At 37.8% G+C, this 23069-nt stretch overlaps 1 pseudogene; it reads left to right on the top strand.

Annotated features, from left to right (window-relative positions):
- The first annotated feature begins 2253 nt into the window (after positions 1–2253).
- LOC149840268 (uncharacterized) overlaps positions 2254–23069 on the top strand; it is a 31836-nt pseudogene continuing 11020 nt past the window's right edge.

The following is a 23069-nucleotide window of genomic DNA, read 5'->3' as shown; positions in this document are numbered from 1 at the left end:
AAATGGAATTCTAAGTTGAAGTTCAGATCTAACAAAGGAGCTCTCCTCACTGGGCGTGGGCTAGGGTATTTATAGAACTTTTGGAGATTTTTGAAATTCAAAAAGAGTAAATTTGGACCTTCCATGTGGCACTATCTCAGGGCATGCCATTTTGGATTTTTTAAAACAAATAAATACAATTTTTGTAAATAAGACACCTTAGTTGGATTTAAAAATATTCAAAAATAGGGTTTGCTTGATTCTCTCTGCAGGAGCTTCCCATATGGCACCACCTCAGAGGGATCCACCTTGGAGTTTTGATTTTATTTGAAATTTAAAGCTTTGTTTCCTGGAAGAAGGAGAGACCGCCATGTGGCGCCACCTTAGAGTGGCTCCACACTGACATGTGTCAGAAGGAAAAACAGAGGAAGCATATGGCGCCACCTCAGAGGGAGTTTGAAATTTTGAACCTTTGCTTTTTCTGGAGGAAGCAGAGACAGACATGTGTCATTTGCTTTTTCTGAGGAAAGAGAGAGAGACATGTGTCACTTGCTTTTTCTGAGGAAAGCAGAGAGAGACATGTGTCACTTGTTTTTTTTGAGAAAATAAGAGAGAGACATGTGTCACTTGCTTTTTCTGAGGAAAGCAGAGAGAGACATGTGTCACTTGCTTTTTTCTGAGAAAAGCAGAGAGAGACATGTCTCACTTGCTTTTTCTTAGGAAAGCAGAGAGAGACATGTGTCACTTACTTTTTCTGAGGAAAGCAGAGCTTGACATGTGTTCGTTGTAGGAGGGAACACCTCAGATGGTGCCACCTCAGGGGGGGGGGGAATGCTACTTTTCTAGAGAAAGGAGAGATGGACACGTGACGACTCAGGGTGACCCCAGAGTGCCATGTCTCAAGTGAGAGAGAAATAAAGGTGGTGGACATGTGGCACTATTTTAGGGAAGCTCATGATGACACGTGGCATGAAATAAGAAAAGGTGACTGAAGACATGTGGCACCACCTTAAAGTGGCCCCACACTGACACATGGCAAAGAAATGAAAGGTGAGAGAAAATGACATGTGGCGCCACCTCTGGGTGAACCCCACACTGACATATGGCAAAGGATGGAAGGAGAGAGAAAGGGCCCAGTGACAAGGCTCCTATATTTTTGGGTTTTTCAAAATCCAAGTTTTACAAAAGGAAAGTTTGTGTGGCGCCACCTCAGGTTGGACCCCACATCGTTTCTTTATTGAAATAAAAGCAAGAAATTAAAACCTCTTTTTGGAATTTTCATAAAAACTTCGACTAACTGGCAAATAAGAAATACTTGGCCTAATTGCAGAGATTTTGAAAAGAGGTGGCCCCTGTAGGGCGATTTTGTAAAAGAATGATATTTGAAATTGCTGACAAAAGGGCAAAATTTGAGATAAAATGGCTAAGTTCAAAGCTAAAATCCATATTGAAAACTATCCAGATCATTTTTTTGAGAAAACCTTTTAAAATTCAGAGTCCTGAGGGGAAAATGCAAAGAATTGATCATTTTGAAGACCCAGGGTTTTGAAATCGATTTTGAAAAGAGCTGAAATTCGAATCTGGATTGAAAATTTTGAAATCGAGAGTTCTGGACCTTGAAATGACATGTTGTGCAGTGCAGTGATATGAAATGCTCATGCGATAACATGTCTTATGAAATGTAATCTTGAACCAGGATTTATAGATTCTCGTCTCCTGTCAGGAGTAAAACTTTGAAAATCTGAGCTAAAATAGAGAAATTTTGAGAGTTGCTGAAGAAACTTGGACTTTTGCAAGTTCCAGACTCAGAAAATGACCATTTTGCCCTCTGACAATCTCAGGGGATGAATGATGATGTTTGGTGGAAATGTCGGGGAGGTGAGTGAAAATTTGGGGTGTTTACAACACCTTGATGAGTTCCTTGAAATCTGTTGTACAGTGAAGATACAGAATTTCGATGACGATGCTTTTAGATTGACCCTATTCCCGTTCTCATTGAAGGACAAAGCCAAGTATTTGTTAAAGTCCTTACATTCCATAGAAATAGGGTCCTGGGATCAATTACAGCAAGAGTTCCTGAGAAAATACTTTCCCATAGGTAGGACGAACCTGTATAGGCGAGCCATCACTAGCTTTTCAGAGCTAGACGGCGAGCAATTTCATGAGACCTGGGAGAGGATAAAGGATCTCCTTAGAAAGTATCCCCATCATCAGGTGCCGAGATGGCAGCTGGTGTAGAGTTTCTACGATGGATTGTCTGACAGGAATCGTCAGATGATCGACTCTTCTTGCAGGGGGACATTCATGTTAAAGAGTGAAGATGAAGTATGGAGATTGTTTGACACGTTAGCTGAGAATTCCCTCTATCATGCTTCTAGCTCTCACTCTGATAGACCCACACCCAGCATTCCCAAGAAAGGTGGCGTTCTCGAGATTGGTCCATCTACTGTATTACAATACAAAGTGGATATGATTGCGCAGAAGCTGAATCAACTTCTCGCGGGCCCATCTCCCAGTCATCAGGTGTGTACTCTTTGTGCCAGTCCGGCACATTCGATCACTAAGTTCCCTTCGGTAGCTCAGTATCCTGAATTTGTGCAAGAGCAAGTTCAGGCCGCTCAGGGTTATGCCAGACCCCCGAACAACCCATATTCATCTACATATAACCCGGGGTGGCGTAACCATCCTAACTTTTCATGGAAGAATCCCCAGCCTTCTACTCAGCTCCCCCCCTCTCACCCTGCTCGACCGCCACCATTTGCTCAGACATTTCAGAGGCTGAGCTTTCCTCAGACCACTCTTTTTTCTCCTCAGCTCTCACAAGAGTCTGCTCAGCAGACTTCTTTCGAGGAGAGACTTCTTCAAGCATTCCAAGAGGTGAAAACCTCTAATCAGAATGCCTTCGAGAAGTGCAGTTAGATATTGAGTTCTCATACTCAGTCCATCGCGAAGTTAGAATCGCAGATAAGGCAGTTAGCAAAAGCAATAAGTTGGAGACCCGAGGGCATTTTGCCGAGTCAGGCAGTGATGAACACAAAGGGAAAGGAACCAATGACGGGAGGCCTGTACATCACCGAATCACAACAACAGGCCAAAGCTGTTATGGCCCTTAGGAATGAACGTGAGTATCACGTCGAGAGTAGAGAGAGAACAGATGAGCCAGAATCGAGCATACCATCTTCTACGGCTCAGTCCTCTACCCCAGTTCAGGAGCAGGATAGGAGTGAGCCTTCTCACAAAGAGGAGGACCCCCATATGTATATTCTAAAACTGCCCTATCCCAAAGCGTTAGAATCTTCTGTTGGCAAGGGAAAGCAAAGCACGAAGGTCCAGGACATGCTTATGATCTTCAAGCATGTACAGATCAACCTACCCTTGCTAGATGTCATTCAGCAGGTGCCGGCTTATGCCAAATTCCTTAAGGAACTCTGTACCCAGAAGAGGAAATCCAGAGGAAGAGTTCCTACCAAGGTCCATCTCACTGAACAGGTGAGTTCAGTGCTTCAGCACCAGACCCCACCAAAGCTCAAGGACCCTGGAGCCCCGATCATCGCATGCACCATAGGAAACATTCAGATAGAATGCGCCTTGCTTGACCTTAGAGCAAGCGTGAACATCCTGCCCAAATATTTTTATGATTCTTTTGGGTTAGGAGAAATGAGATCGACCCCGATTACACTCCAGCTAGCAGATCGTTCTGTCAAGGTACCGAGAGGTGTCTTGGATGATGTGCTAGTTAAAGTGGATGAGTTCTATTTTCCGATTGATTTCATTATCCTTGACATGGAAGGAATTGATAGCCAGCATCAGACTCCGATCATTCTGGGCAGACCATTCTTGGCGACAACCAATGCATGCATCAATTGCAGAATCAGAGCCATGGACTTGTCACTTAGCAACCGAAAGGTCAGGCTGAACATTTTCAATGCCGCGATGGGTCCAGTGGAAGATATGGATGTTACGACAATGAAGCCATACATGATACTTCAAGTACAAGGTTTTGATGATGAGCAAGTAGAATCAACTGCATTTCAGCTAAGGCTATGAAGAAATTGAAGAATTCGGTGAAGAATCCTTGAAGACTAGTGTGCAAATGTTTAATTCATTAAAAGTCTTAGATTCTTGTAAGAGCCTTACTTAGAGTGCATATTTAGGTTGCATTTCACCTTAAAAGTCTTTAGAAAAACTTTTCTAAAAGAAACTCTTTTGAAAATCTTTTTAGAAAACTCTTTTCTTAAATTTTCATGTTTATTAGTCGACCAATAGACTTATCAGTCGACTAATCCTTTCGCGCCATATTTTCTAAAAAGTCATTTTTGTCAAATTAGTCGACCGAAGGTTTTATCAGTCGACTGGACAGAATGTCTGTTTTCTAGAAAATTAGCAGTAGTCGACTAATGGTTTTATCAGTCGACTGAACAGAACATGGGTTTTCTAAAAATTTAGCAGCAGTCGACTAATGCTTTTTATCAGTCGACTGAACAGAATGTTTGTTTTTCAGAAGTCATTAGCAGCAGTCGACTAAAAGGTTTTTCAATCTACTGATGATATTATCAGTCGACTAACTTTTCTCAAGTCAACTAAGTTTCAAAAGTTCAGATTTTCAAATGACTCGATTAACAGATCAGTCGACCGACGATAACTGTCAGTCTACTAATAACTAACTATTAGTCGACTAACTGATGTTTCAGTCGACTAATTTTGCCGTTTTCCTGAAACTTCAAAAAAGGCGTGTCTTTTCATTTTTCAAACGTTTTGATCATTCAAAATGGACAGTTTTGAAACCCTTTCATACTCTCAACGTATGGAATCTTTTAACTATAAATATGAGCGCATTCTACACTCAAAAACATCAAATTCAATAGAATTATATTGAATTACTTCTTGCTTTTCACTCCTATTCATTCAAGTATTTGTTTTCTCACTCACGTGATATTTTCACTTAAGTTTTTTACTCAAATCACTTTGAGAGATAGTGAATTCGTGAGTAGAGTGTTTCAACAACCTCAAAAGCCAATTGCATCTCATTTGCATTCAAAAGAAAGGCTCATAGGTTGTATTGTAAGTTGTTATTTCTTTTGTGTAAAAAGGACTCCTTGGTGTAAAGGAGTTGTTTGCTTTCAGTAGGATTGTTACTGAAAGTGGGACCGGTTATGGTCTGTGTGATCTTATAGTTTACAAGGTTGATAGTGGAAAATCTCAAGCGGGTTTTGCTTGGGGACTAGATGTAGGTCGGGTTTGACCGAACCAGGATAAAATCTTGTGTTTTTTGTGTGTTTGCTTTGAGATTTGCAAAATCATTCAATATTCCGCAGAAATTTTTAAAACCACTATTCACCCCCCCCTCTAGTGCTCGTTGCCTCGATCCTAGTGCACTTTCATTTGGTATCAGAGCAAGGTTTGCTATTACTTTGATTTGACCATCATCTAGCATGGCAACTACAACATCTCAGCACAAAGAAGGAAGCTCCTCTTTTCGTCCTCCTCTCTTCGACGGAACAAACTATGGATACTGAAAAGTAAGAATGACAATATTCCTGCAATCCATGGATCTCGATATCTGGAGAGTTGTTTCAGAAAAGTACCAAACTCCATCAACTGATTTCAGCCGATGGACCGATGATGAAAAGAAGACTGTTTCACTTAATGCCAAAGCAATGAATGCCTTATATTGTGGCGTTGACAAGGTAGAGTTCAATCGCATCTCTCAATGCTCTACAACTAATGAAATCTGGCATACTCTTCTCGTAACACACGAAGGTACGTCAAAGGTAAAAGAATCTAAAATTGCTTCTTTAGTTCATAAATTTGAATTGTTCAAAATGAAGCAAAATGAATCTATATCGGACATGGTAACTAGAATGACCGATATAACTAACACTTTGAAATCCCTTGGAAAAGAATATTCACAAGTGGATTTAGTCAGAAAGATTCTAAGGTGTTTAACTCCTGAATGGGAGAGAAAAACCACTGCTATTGAAGAAGCAAATGATCTCAATACTCTCACCCTTGAAGACTTAGTTGGTAACCTAATGGCATATGAGTTCCAACTTCAAGACAAACAAGATGAAGAGCCTAAAAAGAAATCTCTTGCTTTTAAGGCTACTTCTAACTCAGAAAATTCTAAAGAAGATGAAGATGAAGATGAAGATATTGCCCTCATCACAAGGCAATTCAGAAGATTCATCAAAAAGGGAAGATTTCAAAGAAAGGCAAAGAAAGCAGATTCTTTCATTCCCAATGAAGTAAAGTGCTTTAACTGCAAAAAGGCAGGACATATCAAGAAAGATTGTCCTCTTCTCAAATTCAAGCCCAAGGACCAATTCAAGAAGAAAAAGGCATTTCAAGCCTATTGGGATGATAGTGACTCCTCTTCCGATGAAGAATCAAATGAAGAAGTCGTCAACATGTGTTTTGTAGCACAAGAAGATTCGGTAAGTCAATTTGACTATGATGAGTTATTTGAAGCATTTAATGATTTATATGCTAAATTTAAGAGTCTTATTTCTAAAAATAAAGAGTTAAAAAACTGAAAATTTAACTCTTGACTCTCAAAATAAAGTGTTACTTCAAGAAATAGAAGATCTCAAGAAGGAAAATTCTTGCCAAGCAATTGAGATAAAAGAAATTGGAGTTAGAACCAATCTCTTACAAAAGGAAATATCTAGTCTTAAAGAAAAGTCAAATGATCTTCTTTCTATAGTGACCCTATTAAGACTAATGAAGTATTACTGCAGCCATTAAGGAGAATAGTGGCTGCCGATTCCAAACAGAGAAAAGAAAATCCGTGCTTTCTCTCTCCCTCTCCTTTTCCTTTCTCGAGTTATGCAGGGGTTTTAACATGGTAACAAACGAGGTCACATCAAAGCTAACTGCTGGTTCAACCCACAAAATCGAAATAGGATGCAAAACACTAGAAATGTTGGTACATCAGGAACTGCAGGTACATTTCGTGTCAGTGATGATGCTAAGGATCTTCTACTATCTGCAATGGCCAGCTTGAATCTGAAGCAAAATGATGATGGAATATGGTATGTTGACTCTGGAGCAGCAACCCATGTGACTGGCAATGCATGTAAGTTCTCTACTTTGACTCCCTATTTTGGAAAATCTAATATTGTAACTGGAGATGGGACTCACCACCCTATTTCAAACATAGGCAACGTTCTCATTCCTTTGTCTAAGTCATCTATTCCTTTATCTGATGTTGTTCATGCACCAAATATAAAGAAAAATATTGTCTCTGTTTCTAAGCTTGTTGATTCTACCAATTCATCTGTGGAATTTACTCCTACTTCTGTCTTTGTCAAGGATCTTCAAACGAAGGAGATGTTCGCTAAAAGAGAGCGACGTGGATACATGTATGTCTTTAATGAAGATCCTGCCTCCAGTATGATGAAGCCCAAGTCTGATCCTGTCTCTAAAAGCGTCCTAAGTACATCCAAATGCAGAGAATCTAGACAAACTTCTTGGTTCTCAAAGATGCTCGGTTAATAAAACCGGATTGGAATATAGCTTCTTTGATACTCAAAATAGACCAAACTATGTGGTGAAAAATCAAAGACATTATTCTCAACCTTTTGTTCATAAAACTAAACTTTCTAGTTCTAATAGAAATGCATCTAGAAATGATTATTCTAGAAATGTTTATTCTAAATCCTTTTATAGAAAGAATATTTATTATCAAAGGAAACCAAAATCCAAATGGATATGGGTTCCTAAGACTAACTCTCATGGACCCAAAAATAGAAAGGGGTCAAATGCTCTGTTTTCTGATTTTGTTGTAGGTACACAACATAAGGAGCAAATGGATATTGGACAGCGGCTGTTCCAAACATATGACTGGAAGGCTGGAGTTATTTTCCACCCTCCAAAATAAGGATGGAGGAACCGTCACCTTTGGTGACAATAACAAGGGAAAAGTGATAGGTATTGGTAATATTGGTAATCCAAAATTTCCCTTGATAGAAAATGTTCTTTTAGTGGATGGTTTAAAGCATAATTTAATATCTATTAGTCAATTATGTGATAAAGGTTTTCATGTTTCTTTTGAAAATGATTTATGCTTAATTTTTGATTTTCAATCTAAAAAGATCATTTTTAAAGGTAAAAGAAGAAACAATGTGTATGAACTATATCTAGATGAATTACCCTCTTTTAATGAAAAATGTCTTATTGTTTCAAATGAAATTCAATGGTTATGGCATAAGAGACTTGGACATGTTAACTTTAAAATTATTTCAAAATTATCCAAGAATGATCTTGTAAGAGGCCTACCTAGAATACCATATAAAAAGGATCACTTATGTGATGCTTGTCAAAGGGGTAAACAAATCAAGAGTTCTTTTAAAGCAAAAGATATAGTTTCAACAAAACGTCCTCTTGAACTTTTACATTTAGATCTATTTGGACCATCTAGAATTCAAAGTTTGAATGGTAGCAAGTATGCTTTTGTTATAGTAGATGATTATTCTCGGTTTACATGGGTGATTTTTCTAAAAAGCAAAAATGATGCTTTTTCAGAATTTTCTAAACTTTGTAGAAGAATTACAAATGAAAAATCTACATCTATTATTAAAATTCGTAGTGATCATGGTGGTGAATTTGAAAATGAATCTTTTCTAAAGTTTTGTGATTTACATGGTATCTCTCACAACTTTGCTTTTCCTAGAGCGACTCCACAAAATGGAGTTGTTGAAAGAAAGAATAGAACTTTGCAAGAATGTGCTAGAACCATGCTTCAAGATAAAAATTTACCAAAATATTTTTGGGCTGAAGCAATTAATACAGCATGTTATGTCTTAAATCGTGTTCTTATTCGACCAATTTTACATAAAACATGTTTTGAATTGTATTATGATCGTATACCAAAGATCTCATATTTCAAAATTTTTGGTAGTAAATGTTTCTTGTTAAATACCAAAGATAATCTTGATAAGTTTGATTCAAAATCAGATGAATCAATATTTCTTGGATATTCTTCTAGAAGTAAAGCATATCGTATTTTCAATAAAAGAACATCTTGTATTGAAGAATCTCTACATGTTGCATTTGATGAGAATTGTGAGCAGGTTATTCCTCTAAGCGAAGAAGAAGAAGCAATACTTCAAGAAGAACCCTTGATAGAGAGTACTTCTCAAGAAAATATTTTTCTTCAACCGGTTTGGAAAGAAGTTCCTAATCATCCACATGAACAAGTTATTGGTGAAATAAAGAGTGGTGTCCAAACTAGAAGGCAGTTAGAAAAATATATGGCAAATGTTGCTTTCATATCTAAATTAGAACCAAAGAATATCAATGAGGCATGTGATGATAAATTTTGGCTTTTAGCCATGTCTGAAGAACTTAACCAATTCACTAGGAATGATGTTTGGGATCTAGTTGATAGACCAAAGGATCATCCAGTAATTGGAACAAGATGGGTCTTCCGAAATAAGCTGGATGAAAATGGTGAAGTCATTCGTAACAAAGCAAGGCTAGTGGCACAAGGCTATAATCAAGAAGAAGGCATAGATTTTGATGAAACCTATGCACCAGTGGCTTGATTAGAGTCAATTCGTATGATGCTTGCTTTTGCTAGTTACATGAACTTCAAGTTATATCAAATTGATGTTAAGAGTGCATTCTTAAATGGACACATCAATGAAGAAGTTTATGTAGAGCAACCTCCAGGCTTTGAAAATGAGAAATATCCAGAAAAGGTCTACAAATTGAAAAGAGCTCTGTATGGACTCAAACAAGCACCAAGAGCGTGGTATGAAAGACTATGAAATTTTCTAGAACAATCTGGTTTTTCCATTGGTCGGGTAGACTCCACTTTATTTATTAAACATTTTAATTCAGATATTCTTATTGTGCAAATTTATGTTGATGACATAATATTTGGTTCTACTAATGATTCTCTTTGTAAAGAATTTGCTAAAGCTATGTAGGAAGAGTTTGAAATGAGCTTGATGGGCGAATTAAACTACTTCCTTGGACTTCAAATAAAGCAAACTGAAGAAGAAATCTTCATCAATCAGGCTAAGTATACAAAAGAACTTCTCAAGAGATTTGGGATGGACTCATCAAAATCAAGAAGGAATCCTATGAGTACAACTACTTCTCTTGATAAAGATGAAAATGGTAAAAGTGTGTAGATACTAAGCTCTACAGAGGTATGATCAAATCTCTATTATACTTAACTGTTAGTCGACCTGATATAATGTTTAGTGTTTGTATGTATGCAAGATTTCAAGCTAATCCAAAGGAATCTCATTTAACTGCAGTAAAACAAATTGTTCGTTATTTGAAAGATACTTCAGATTTCAGTTTGTTTTACTCAAAATCATCTTCCTTTGATTTAGTTTCATATAGTGATGCAGATTTTGCAGGAAGTAAATCTGACTGCAAGAGTACTAGTGGAACTTGTCATTTCTTGGGAAATTCCTTAGTCTCTTGGTTTAGTAAAAAGCAAAATTCAGTATCACTCTCAACAACTGAAGCTGAATATATAGCGGCTAGTTTAGCATGTTCACAAGTACTTTGGATGAAACAGACCTTAAAAGATTTTGGTTTGAATTACTCCACAACAACTATTTATTGTGATAACACTAGTGCTATAAATCTTTCGAAAAATCCTATTCAGCACTCAAGAACTAAGCATATTGAAGTTAGACATCATTGTTTAAGAGATCATGTGTTAAAAGGAGATATTTCGTTAAATTTTATTTCCACTAAAGAACAACATGCCGATATCTTCACTAAACCACTTAAAAATGAAGATTTTATGAGAATTAGGAGAGAACTAGGTATTTGCTCGTTTTTGGATTTATAAAAATGCTGATTTTTGAACAAAATCTCAAAATCACACTATATTAGTCGACCGATAAAATTTTAGTCGACTGGTGTTTTATATTTTGGAATGTATCGCACCATATTAGTCGACCGATATATTTCTAGTCGACTGATGATATTTTTAGAATAAGTCACACTTTTTAGTTGACCGATAAAGTTTTAGTCGACTAAATTTTAAAAAAAAAAAATAGTGAAGGGACTCGACACCCCTTGGATTTGTTTTAAAACCCATTTAAAAAAAAAAAAAAAAAAGAGGCATCGTTTCACTTCGTACCTTTTCGTTTTTCTTAAAAACGAAACCCTTAAACCCCTCTTTCTCTCTTGCCTCTCTCTCTTCCGAAAAACCCTCGGAGTGACGTTCGACTCCATCATCGCCAGGATTTTCTTACCGTAACAGGGAGATGCCGGAATCTTCTGGAATCTTGAAACGCCGGAACTCTCTTGCCGTGACAGTGCTTTGACGGAATCCCCTTTTGGCCGACTTTTCCTCATCGTTAGCCACCACATTGTCCTTCGTTTTTGATCGCCGGAAAGCTTTTTTTCCCCTTGCCGGACGTCATTTGGAAGCCGACATTTTGGTAACCATGCCTCGCACGAAGTCTGCATCTGCAAAAGGTTCAGGTTCTCCTCCTCCTACACCTACTTCAAGACATGGTTTTTCACTAAGATTACTTCGCAATCCTCTTCTCTATGACACTTTTGGATCAATTTCTGCACTACCTATTTTACCAAGCCGAAATGTTCTATTTCACTTGTTTTCTCGTTACAAAATAAGAGAATTATTTCCTGGTATTTCACATCTTTTTTATGCTTGTGCAGACACCCTTCACTATCCTTTTCTTATTCACTTGTTTTACACGAATTTACAAATGAATCATGAAACTGGAGTTTTGTCTTCTCTTGTTTGTGATGTTGAAATCGAGTTTGATTCAAAATTACTTGGAGAAATTCTTGAAATTCCACCTTCAGACACTCTTTTCAACACTATTGAATTGAATGATGAAAGAGTTTTTGAACAAATTCTTCTTCCAGAAGCACCTCACTGCCCTCCTTTCAAAAATACTAATCTTCAAACTCGTGCACGCATTGCTTGATGAATCCTTGCCCACAATGTTCTACCCAAAACTGGTTCTTTTGATTATTATTCCACAGATCTATCTACGGCTCTTTATGTTTTATTTGAAAATATTTCTGTCAACTGGGCCAATGTGTATTTTACAAACTTGTGGAAACAAAAACCATTTCTTCCTTATGGTTGTCTTTTAACCCGTATTTTTAGACATTTTAAAGTTCCTTTAACAAATGAAAAGTACATTGAGCAAAAAGAGTTCTTTGATCAAACAATTTTTAAAAGAATGAAAATTAAATATCTGCCTCCTTTAAATGTTGATCAAACTGAACCATCTGATCCTAATGAACCATCTATTTCTGAACCTTCACCCTCTGCGACACCTTCATCTCATGAAAAAAGAAAGAAATTTTCGACAAATCAAGACCATGATGAAGTTATGCAGAGACTGGAAGCTTTGGAGCTGCATCAACACACCTTTCGTGAAGATGTGACTCAACAACTTGCTTCAATTCAGAAGGATGTAACTGCCATTAAGGATTTGCTAAACTCTCTTTTCTGATCTTTGATCTTTGAAAAACTTAATTTATGGGTTGTAATATTTTTAAACTTGTATCTCTATTTTGCTTATGCTATCTTTGCCCTTACTCTTTTTTATTCTGACAAAGGCGGAGAAAAAGATAAATATAGCATTACTTTGAAATTGCAGGGAGATCTTGAGAAAAAGATGATAGCAATTACATTACAGGAGATCTTGCATGAGAAATGCAAAATTAAGAGAAAAAGAAAGCTTTGAATGAATGTATTTCTAAATGCATGAAGAAATGATGAATGGAAATGCAAACCAATCAATATGTGATATATGTGCTTTAAATGTGCTAACTTTTAATGTTTTGCAGCATATTGATAGGGGGAGTAAAATCTCCATCTATGCATCTAAATGCTTCATCTTTGATTAAGTTTGTCATCATCAAAAATGTAAAACCCATGAATTTTAAAGAATTTTCAATGAAATAAAAATGTGTGTTTACGTGAGATAATATGGTTTATGAGATATTCAATGTGATTTTGAGGCTTGCGGGCCAGTCGAGCGAACCCAAAAACGAATACTGAAAAGGGTACTTGGATTCGGACTTTGACGAGATCCGATGATCCGACCCGGTTCACGAGTCCAAATAAGGAAACCCGATGGTTTCAGGATGATAGCGTGAGATCCAAAGCACATTTAAAGTAACCGAGTGCAAGTTTAAAACCAACGGGTGAAAAATCCACTTGAAAATTGAAGAAATCCATCAACAAAGAAAAATGCCCCAATATGACATAAAAAGAATATTTTTGCAAAAGTAAACACCAAGTGATGGTGTGGTGTTGTGGTAAGACACACGGTGTGTGATACGACAACCCAAGTTCAAAACCCCCTATGAACAAATTATTTTTTTCACAAGAAAGTGATGATTTCTACCTTGGTGAAAAGGGTAAAAACGTGGGCTCAAATTAAACCCTACCTTTTTGGTCTCTCTCCACCAAAAATGTGAGCAACTCCTCTCACCTTACCAAAGATAGAGGAGAATCCCATGCATCAAGGGATGAGGGGTACCACAATAAGGAAAAAAGAGAGTGGAAGTTGAAAAAAATGACACATGGAGTAAAGGGCAAAATCGGAAGAGATGCTATCCCAATAAAAAACGTAAGATTTGGGTGAAGATTAAATGCTTTGAAAATTTGGTAACTTCCCCCTAAATAGAGGAGTTAAATGAGAGATTTTTGGTAAGGAGTTACATTAGACGTATATCTCTCTCTCTCCCTCTCTCTCTCACGGTGGTGGTCGACCTCCATTATTAGACTGTGTGGACCTCCCTTGCTGAACGCATGAACATCCATTATCGACGTGGGGTGCCGCTCTAACGAAGAGAAGGGATTGCAGCCTTGCCGTCGTGAGACTCCAAAGAGGTAAGGAGCATTGCTATTTGTATGTAAGTGGTTGATGCCTTGTTGCACATCTATGTTGCAATATCATGGAGTTTACGTGACAAGCACCACCTATATGTAGGTATGTTTAGGGCCTTGAGACCCAGGTGGCATGAGTTGAAACACCTACTCGCCAATAGGTCAATATGTAGTGGTTCAGCCAATGGTTCTCACCCTTGGCCAACGTTGGGGCACTGTGGTGTTCTTTGTAAGGGCATTTTGTTCCTATGTGTGTGCCTGGTAATAGGTAGTACTCATTTCAAAACCTACAGTTCGAATCTATGTAGGAAGATGCATATATTTTTGGTGTGGGTGTTAGCCATGACAGATTAAAGATCGAAACAAAAAATAAAGTAGGCAAATGGCGTGGAACCTTACGTATCTTGGATTATTATTCATGAAATTATTGTTTGGTTGTATTTTCTTGTTCAATACACCTTTCCTACTTTGTAGATTGAATGGTTTTAATCAAGTCTGAAGTTATGTATACATGATTGCTATTTCACATCATGGTAAAATAAAGATATATCATTCCTATTGGGTAATTCGATTGGATTCGATATTTTTGAGTGTGGAATGCACTCATATTTATAGTTGAAAGATTCCATACATTGAGGATGAAAGGGGTGGCAAAATAGTCCATTTAGAATGATCAAAATGTTTGAAAAATAAAAAGATAAGCCCTTTTAAAAAGTTACAGAAAAACGGCAAAATTAGTCGACTGAGACAATAGTTAGTCGACTGATGAAAACCTTCAGTCGACTGCTGCAAAAATTTCCAGAAAACAGACATTCTGTTCAGTCGACTGATAAAACCTTCAGTCGACTGATGCTAAATTTTTTCCAGAAAATAGACATTTTGATCAGTCGACTGATAAAACCTTCAGTCGACTGATGCTAAAATTTTTCCAGAAAACAGGTATTCTGATCAGTCGACTGATAAAACCTTCAGTCGACTGATGCTAAAATTTTTCCAGAAAATAGACATTCTGATCAGTCGACTGATGCTAAAATTTTCCAGAAAACAGATATTCTGATCAGTCGACTGATAAAACCTTCAGTCGACTGATGCTAAATTTTTTCTAGAAAACAGATATTCTAATCAGTCGACTGATAAAACCTTCAGTCGACTAATGCTAAAATTTTCAGAAAATTGATATTCTGTTCAGTCGACTGCTGCTAAATTTTTCCAGAAAACGGGCATTCAGTCCGATCGACTGATAAAACTTTCGGTCGACTAATTTTATGATCAGTCGACTGATAAACCCTTCAGTCGACTGCTGCTAAACTTTTCCAGAAAACAGACATTCTGTCCGGTCGACTGATAAATTCTTCGGTCGATTAATTTTACAAAAAAAAAAAATAACATTTTTCTTAGAAGATTTGAAGCCAAAAAGGTTGTTCGACCGGTGAGCCTATTGGTCGACTAATAAACATGAAAAATTGAGTAAAGAGTTCTTCTAAAATGATTTTCATGAAGGGTTCTTTTAGAAAAGTTTTCTAAAGACTTTTTAGGTGAAATGCAACTGAAATATCTATGAAAAAAATAGTTTTGATGGTAAACTAAATATGTGATTCACATATGGACTTTAGGATTATGTCTAATACATAGAACACACATGATAAAGTTGGATAATGCCATGTTGCGGCATATCCAGTGGGGGTACGGAACGTACACTCGAGCTCATAAACAAAACTGAAAATGCCGAATGTTTAAGTACTCGACACAAAGTTGAACCAGAATTATGAGAAATTGTGGTTGGTGCCTTTGAGGCATTCGATGGGTAATGTGCATATACTAAGACCAACCTGAGTATGAATTGGGGTTTTAAAAGTCCCCTATGGTGCAAAGACTTGCATATAAGAATAAATACACATTAAATATGAGATTCTGGGTATACCTGAAAGATGGTATATGTTACTGGTTTTCCCAAGGTTCTGGGTACATCTGAAAGACGATGTATGTTACTGAATCCAAACAAAACAAGAATGAAAATTATGCACATATATAATAATTATGGGATTCTGGTTATACCTGAAAGACGGTATATGTTACTGGTTTCCCGGGATACTGGGTATACCTAAAAACGATATATGTTACTGGTTTCCCAGGGTTCTGGGTACACTTAAAAGAAAGTGTATGTTACCGGACCCCTTGTAGTGCGATAGCTCGCACTTGGTTATAAAGAAAATGTAAAATGAAATATAAAACCTTCGAGACTCTAGGTATACCTGAAAGACGGTATATGTTACCGGATTCTTCGTGCTCTGGGTACACTTGAAAGATGGTGTATGTTACTGGACCCATGGTTTTCCTTGGAGAGGGTAGGTGGTACAAACTTCGTGGACGTTCGTGTTTTCGTGAGAGCTAGGCGTCTCACCGTATGGTCTTGGTCCGCTACGAGGTCTATGCCTGTGCGTACCCACAGGGTAAGAGTAAGATAAGCATTAAATAATTTAAGTTGACTGAAAACTTATCTCTGAAGAATTATATACTGTTGATTTGACTTTAGTAAAACTTGTGGAATCTATAGCTTGTACTAATGTAGATAAATATACCTTTAGTTCAGTCATCTTTTGCACTGTATCATGAATTAGAAATCATAATTATCTTCTTAGAATGATATAAACTTTCATGCTAGTTATATCTGCAGTTGTTACACATATTTGTACACAGGACACTGAGCACCACATATAAATACATTGCTTCTTACGCAGACAGGGGAGTCTGACCCTTCTGCTTTAAATGTTTTTCAGGCAACGCATAAATGGAGCATCGTGGCGTCGCATTTGGAAGTAGTCAAGAGATCTCAGATTTTCAGTGTTTTCTGTTTGAACTCTGATTAGTAGATTTACATTTTTGTAATGGGATGTAATTAATAACATTAATGTTTCAATTAATGAATGGTATGTTTAGTACTTCTCTGTTTTACCCTGTAATGCGCCCGACTTGTGTTTTTCGCACTTCCGCTATTTCAAAAAAAAAAAAAAAATTAATCCAAAATTTTCACTATAAAAAGTTGGGCGTTACAGCTTTGTATCAGAGCAGGACTGAAAAATATGAGATCTTGGCTTTTCCAGCGACCGCGATGGCTCTGTAAGTATGTAGAAATGTGGTTTTCTTAATGTAGAGATAAAAACATATAATTGCATATTATATTTTCATGGATTTATAACTAAGGTTGGAATGGCCTTTTACTTCCCAAACGAATGGCTTGGGTAAACCGTTGCAGTGATTTTATGGAGATGCTACATAACTTGGCCGAAGTGGTAGGCCAGCAGGTTGCTCTAATGCAGCTGATGGGCGACAATTTACATCATGAGACCCATTAGAGGATACATAGAAGATGAGTGCCACTTAAAGTACGGTTGAGATATTTTTTTTTCTGGATGGAAAATATGAATGCGCTTGAGGGCGTAGCTTCCCAAGCTAGTTTCGTGTCAACTCCTGCGAGAGTTGAAGTTCTAGACCGAAACTCAGAGGCTGCTTATATTTTACCTTCTCGAAACTGATTTGGTGAATCGTAACAAATATCAAAATTATTATCCCAATCGCATTGGAAACGATGATTTTGTTGATAAGAGTCAGCGGATGAGGCTCTAAGTTAATGTCTTTCCTTTTTCCAACTTCGTTGGAGAGGTTAGTGACTCTATCATTGATGAGGGGTACCTTCCCGAATAATCTTTCGGACAGAAGGTGAAAGCCTTGTCTGTGCCCGTTAAACCTTTGAGTTCCTCGTTGGAGGATGTTGTAGATCCCCAGTTGTTCTTGATGATGAGAACGTAAATGATGTTATATGCTTAGCAAATGGCTTTTGGGTTGCCGATGATGGCAATCGACTCCTGAGAGGGTCATAGTTAAGGACTATATAACACCAGACTTCTGGGTGTTATGGCTTTTGAAAGAGCATTGTGGGAATTCTTGTTTCCCAATCACAGTTGAAAGGGATTGTGGTGAGTTGAGTTGGCTCAGGTGGTGATTCCGAGTAATGCCAACGTTGTCATTAGGGTGGTGATGCTCTAATGATGTCATTAGAGTGGTGATTCTCTAATGAAGGTTGCTGGAGTGGTGATTCTTCAGCGATGCCGTTAGAGTAGTGATTCTCTAACAATGCCGCTAGGGTGGTGATTCCCTAACGATGCCATTAGAGTGGTGATTCTCTAATGAAGGTTGTTGGAGTGGTGATTCTCCAGCAATGCCGTTAGAGTGGTGATTCTCTAACGATGCCGCTAGGGTGGTGATTCCCTAACGATGCCATTAGAGTGGTGATTCTCTAATGAAGGTTGTTGGAGTGGTGATTCTCCAGCAATGCCGTTAGAGTGGTGATTCTCTAACGATGCCGCTAGGGTGGTGATTCCCTAACGATGCCATTAGAGTGGTGATTCTCTAATGAAGGTTGTTGGAGTGGTGATTCTCCAGCAATGCCGTTAGAGTGGTGATTCTCTAACGATGCCTCTAGGGTGGTGATTCCCTAACGATGCCATTAGAGTGGTGATTCTCTAATGAAGGTTATTGGAGTGGTGATTCTTTAGCAATGCCGTTAGGGTGGTGATTCTCTAACGATGTCATTAGGGTGACAATTCCCTAATGAGGTTGTTGAAGTGGTGATTCTTCAACAATATCGTTAGAGTGGTGATTCTCTAACAATGTCATTAGAATGATGATTCTCTAATGAAGTGGTGATTCTTTAACAATGACGTTAGAATGATGATCTTCTAACGATGTCATTTGAGTGATGACTCTTTCTTTATGATATTGGAGTGGTAATTCTCCAGATAGTGTATTAGAGCGGAAGTTCTCTAACGTGAGTCATCTAGAATGGTGATTTTCTGACGATAGCGGCCTTATGCTGTGTCGCTTGAGGTCGTTCGAAGAATATATGTATAAAATGAGTTATTGCACCAATAAATTTTATTATGACATTGTTTGAATTGTGTATCGTACATTTGAGAACTATGAAAGATTGCTAAGGATATTACTTAGCAAGCATAATTGTGTAACCTAACGATTAACTATTATTATGCTTCTATCCTGATAGATGGCATGGGAGGCCAGGTGCAACGACATCATGGACACTGTGAACAACCTTGCTGAGGTTGTGCAACAGCAGGTGGTTGCAATGCAACAAGTGGGTGCAAACCTGCAACAGGTGGCCCAAGATAGGCAGAATATTGGTGCAGTCACTTACAAGCGCTTTATGGAAATGGATCCTCCTGTTTTTAAGGGCAAGACTGATCCTGAAGCGGCTGAGACGTGGATACGTGAGATTGAACGTATTTTTCATGTTTTGAATGTTCCAGAAGAACAAAAGGTGAACTTCGGTACTTATCGTTTGAAGGACCACGCTGAGAAGTGGTGGGATACAATCTATGCGGTCAAGTTCCTGAATGAAAAGGTTACTTGAGACGAGTTTATTGAGGTTTTTAACTCTGCATATTTCCCTAAGCATGAACGTAGTAAGAAGATGCAAGAATTTTTAGACCTACAACAAGGGGCAACAACACTGGCGGATTATATCACTAAGTTTCGTTGTCTGGAACGATATTGCCCAAATGTATACACCGTGGAAGAGGATCGAGCAATGAAGTTTGCTCATGGATTGAAGCTAGCTTTGAGAACCAAGGTGTTCACCCGAGGGCCAAAATCACTCGATGAGGCCATCGAAGTAGCGACCCTATTGGAAGAAGACTGGGTCAAAGTGCAAAAGAACCAATGGAATAAACCCGAGCAACAGATCAAGGTTTATGTGAGTACTAATGAGAAAAATCCTAGTGAAAGGGAGTTCACACCACCTATAAAAAAGAGAATGCGGCAGGAAGGCTACCCGAACCGCCAACAACAAAGGAAATCACAACAACCAAAGGTTCAACAAATTTGTCGACGGTGCGATGAGGATCATCCCTTCGGAGTTTGCCCTCTATATAATGGCAAGTGTTTCAAATGTGAGCAACCAAGACATATTGCTAAGTTTTGCCCGAAGAAGTCTACTGAAAATTTAGTTTAAGCTGATTCGACTCCATTGGAAGAAAAGACGTGCCAATAAGTAAGAAATACCATAACCTTTTTGTCGAGTGATGTTTGTGATTTCGCGGACGAAATCCTTTTTAAGGAGGGTAGGATGTAAAACCCATGAATTTTAAAGAATTTTCAATGAAATAAAAATGTGTGTTTACGTGAGATAATATGGTTTATGAGATATTCAATGTGATTTTGAGGCTTGCGGGCCAGTCGAGCGAACCCAAAAACGAATACTGAAAAGGGTACTTGGATCCGGACTTTGACGAGATCCGATGATCCGACCCGGTTCACGAGTCCAAGTAAGGAAACCCGATGGTTTTGGGATGATAGTGTGAGATCCAAAGCACATTTAAAGTAACCGAGTGCAAGTTTAAAACCAACGGGTGAAAAATCCACTTGAAAATGGAAGAAATCCATCAACAAAGAAAAACGCCCCAATATGACATAAAAAGAATATTTTTGCAAAAGTAAACACCAAGTGATGGTGTGGTGTTGTGGTAAGACACACGGTGACAACCCAAGTTCAAAACCTCCTATGAACAAATTATTTTTTTCACAAGAAAGTGATGATTTCTACCTTGGTGAAAAGGGTAAAAACGTGGGCTCAAATTAAACCCTACCTTTTTGGTCTCTCTCCACCAAAAACGTGAGCAACTCCTCTCACCTTACCAAATATAGAGGAGAATCCCATGCATCAAGGGATGAGGGGTACCACAATAAAGAAAAAGAAGAGTGGAAGTTGAAAAAAATGACACATGGAGTAAAGGGCAAAATCGGAAGAGATGCTATCCCAACAAAAAACGTAAGATTTGGGTGAAGATTAAATGCTTTGAAAATTTGGTAACTTCCCCCTAAATAGAGGAGTTAAATGAGAGATTTTTGGTAAGGAGTTATATTAGACGTATATCTCTCTCTCTCCCTCTCTCTCTCACGGTGGTGGTCGACCTCCATTGTTGGACTATGTGGACCTCCCTTGCTGAACGCATGAACATCCATTATCGACGTGGGGTGCCGCTCTAATGAAGAGAAGGGATTGCAGCCTTGCCGTCGTGAGACTCCAAAGAGGTAAGGAGCATTGCTATTTGTATGTAAGTGGTTGATGCCTTGTTGCACATCTATGTTGCAATATCATGGAGTTTATGTGACAAGCACCACCTATATGTAGGTATGTTTAAGGCCTTGAGACCCAAGTGGCATGAGTTGAAACACCTACTCGCCAATAGGTCAATATGTAGTGGTTCAGCCAATGGTTCTCACCCTTGGCCAACGTTGGTGCACTGTGGTGTTCTTTGTAAGGGCATTTTGTTCCTATGTGTGTGCCTGGTAATAGGTAGTACTCATATCAAAACCTACAGTTCGAATCTATGTAGGAAGATGCATATATTTTTGGTGTGGGTGTTAGCCATGACAGATTCAAGATCGAAACAAAAAATAAAGTAGGCAAATGGCGTGGAACCTTACGTATCTTGGATTATTATTCATGAAATTATTGTTTGGTTGTATTTTCTTGTTCAATACACCTTTCCTACTTTATAGATTGAATGGTTTTAATCAAGTCTGAAGTTATGTATACGTGATTGCTATTTCACATCATGGTAAAATAAAGATATATCATTCCTATTGGGTATTTCGATTGGATTCGATATTTTTGAGTGTGGAATGCACTCATATTTATAGTTGAAAGATTTCATACATTGAGGATGAAAGGGGTGGCAAAACAGTTCATTTAGAATGATCAAAATGTTTGAAAAATAAAAAGATACGCCCTTTTAAAAAGTTACAGAAAAATGGCAAAATTAGTCGACTGAGACAATAGTTAGTCGACTGATAATATGTTCAGTCGACTGATGAAAACCTTCAGTCGACTGCTGCAAAAATTTCCAGAAAACAGACATTCTGTTCACTCGACTGATAAAACCTTCAGTCGACTGATGCTAAATTTTTTCCAGAAAATAGACATTCTGATCAGTCGACTGATAAAACCTTCAGTCGACTGATGCTAAAATTTTTCCAGAAAACAGGTATTCTGATCAGTCGACTGATAAAACCTTCAGTCGACTGATGCTAAAAATTTTCCAGAAAATAGATATTCTGATCAGTCGACTGATAAAACCTTCAGTCGACTGATGCTAAAAATTTTCCAGAAAACAGATATTCTGATCAGTCGACTGATAAAACCTTCAGTCGACTGATGCTAAATTTTTTCCAGAAAACAGATATTCTGATCAGTCGACTGATAAAACCTTCAGTCGACTAATGCTAAAATTTTCAGAAAATTGATATTCTGTTCAGTCGATTGATAAACCCTTCAGTCGACTGCTGCTAAATTTTTCCAGAAAACGGGCATTCTGTCCGATCGACTGATAAAACTTTCGGTCGACTAATTTTATGATCAGTCGACTGATAAACCCTTCAGTCGACTGTTGCTAAACTTTTCCAGAAAACAGACATTCTGTCTGGTCGACTGATAAATTCTTCGGTGGACTAATTTTACAAAAAACAAAAATAACTTTTTTCTTAAAAGATTTGAAGCCAAAAAGGTTGGTCGACCGGTGAGCCTATTGGTCGACTAATAAACATGAAAAATTGATTAAAGAGTTCTTCTAAAATTATTTTCATGAAGGGTTCTTTTAGAAAAGTTTTCTAAAGACTTTTTAGGTGAAATGCAACTGAAATATCTATGAAAAAAATAGTTTTGATGGTAAACTAAATATGTGATTCACATATGGACTTTAAGATTATGTCCAATACATAGAACACACATGATAAAGTTGAATAATGCCATGTTGCGGCATATCCAGTGGGGGTACGGAACGTACACTCGAGCTCATAAACAAAACTGAAAATGCCGAATGTTTAAGTACTCGACACAAAGTTGAACCAGAATTATGAGAAATTGTGGTTGGTGCCTTTGAGGCATTCGATGGGTAATGTGCATATACTAAGACCAACCTGAGTATGAATTGGGGTTTTAAAAGTCCCCTATGGTGCAAAGACTTGCATATAAGAATAAATACACATTAAATATGGGATTCTGGGTATACCTGAAAGATGGTATATGTTACTGGTTTTCCCAAGGTTCTGGGTACATCTGAAAGACGATGTATGTTACTGGATCCAAACAAAACAAGAATGAAAATTATGCACATATATAATAATTATGGGATTCTGGGTATACCTGAAAGACGGTATATGTTAC

Source organism: Nuphar pumila, chromosome 4 (genome assembly GCF_984573655.1).
Source record: "Nuphar pumila chromosome 4, dmNupPumi1.hap1.1, whole genome shotgun sequence".
NCBI lineage: Eukaryota > Viridiplantae > Streptophyta > Magnoliopsida > Nymphaeales > Nymphaeaceae > Nuphar > Nuphar pumila.
The sequence above is the reverse complement of the archived record's forward strand: the minus strand, read 5'-3'. Positions and strand labels throughout refer to the sequence as shown.